Raw genomic sequence first — 1,376 nt, 5'->3', positions numbered from 1 at the left:
AGGCTCAACGAATTATGGATAGCCATATAGAAATATGATTGGACAAAAAGTGTATAATACTAACAGACCTAGTGGGGAAACACAGCAAGGCTTGTCTGCCTAGATTCTTCTTGGCCTCTCTGAGCATGCATTCTCTCCTTCTGGCTGTGTGGCAGGACCTTCTCCGGAGTGGGGGTCTTATGACCTATAGTCAAACAAGGTAGTTCAGATAATTTCTTTATGGCCAGTTTTTACACAAAAAGATGGGGAAGGGGAAGTTAGAGTAATATTTTTAAGTTTCATGGCTGGCTTTGGGGAAAAGGGATTCTGGTTTCTATGACCCGCCTTGAGGAAGAGGGATTTTAGCTTCCACAGCTCACCTCCCAGCCTGGGGGGAGAATGACAGGCCAGAAACAGAAGGCAGGAGAAGGTCAGAGAGAGCTGCTTCTGAGGCCCCCATTTTGGGGTATCATTTTCTTTCTGAGACCCTACAAGTGGAAATGCATTTCCGTTGTCAAAAGACAAAACTACTGCAAGTTATCTTAATTGTCTTTTATTTGCGATTCTAGAACTGGGCAATACTTCGTGTATAAAATAGAATGAGTTTCTGATGAGCTGAACAGAGGAGCTTGGCTTTATACGCAGAAAGTAGAAACAGAGAACAAAAAGTAGATTGGTCTTTTCGAAGTTACTTTCCTTGTAAAGGTTAAAGCAGAGGGAACTTCCCTATCATGCCTGCTAAAACTGGCCCGTTTGGAGATTTGGCTATTATCTTTCTCCTGATTTCTTAGAAGATCAGATAAACAAATTTGGCTTTGAGGCATGGAACTTTGGTCTGCTGGGCTTTAGTGCAAGAGCTCAGTCCAAACCAATGGCCTTAAAACCATATATAAACATGCCAAGACTAGTGGGACCTGAAGATTTTTCAGCCTGACTCTGCCCATGAATCCTGGTGATTAAGTGGCCCTCAGTTTCTCCTTAATGAAGCAGGTAGAAAGTCCACCTGGCTTTAGAAATGTCAGTTTTTGAGTGCAATTCTTATTCATGTGGGATTAATATCAATAGTTCTTTATTCATATACAAATTATAATATTAGTGCATTGGTGTACCAGATTTTGTCTACACAATTAACAAAGTTAACCCTGCATTGCTAGGAAATGTGCTGTGTTCTTTCCCCAAGGAGGTAATAAATTAAGGCTGAACAATCTTTATTTTCCCTCTAGTCCCCCCTGTGGTGATTGGAAAGGTTTTGACAAATGATAGAGTCAGTTTCAAATCATGGAATCATCTTCCATTTTTCACCCTTCTTCAAATCCCACACATAACGTCTCACCAAATTCCACCTATCCCCTTTCTACCATCTTTCTACTACTTTCCCACGTTTGCACATTTCTGCT

This window comes from Propithecus coquereli, unplaced genomic scaffold (genome assembly GCF_000956105.1).
Source record: "Propithecus coquereli isolate 6110/MARCELLA unplaced genomic scaffold, Pcoq_1.0 Scaffold131, whole genome shotgun sequence".
In the NCBI taxonomy this organism is placed as follows: Eukaryota; Metazoa; Chordata; class Mammalia; order Primates; family Indriidae; genus Propithecus; species Propithecus coquereli.
This window is presented reverse-complemented; position numbering follows the sequence as displayed.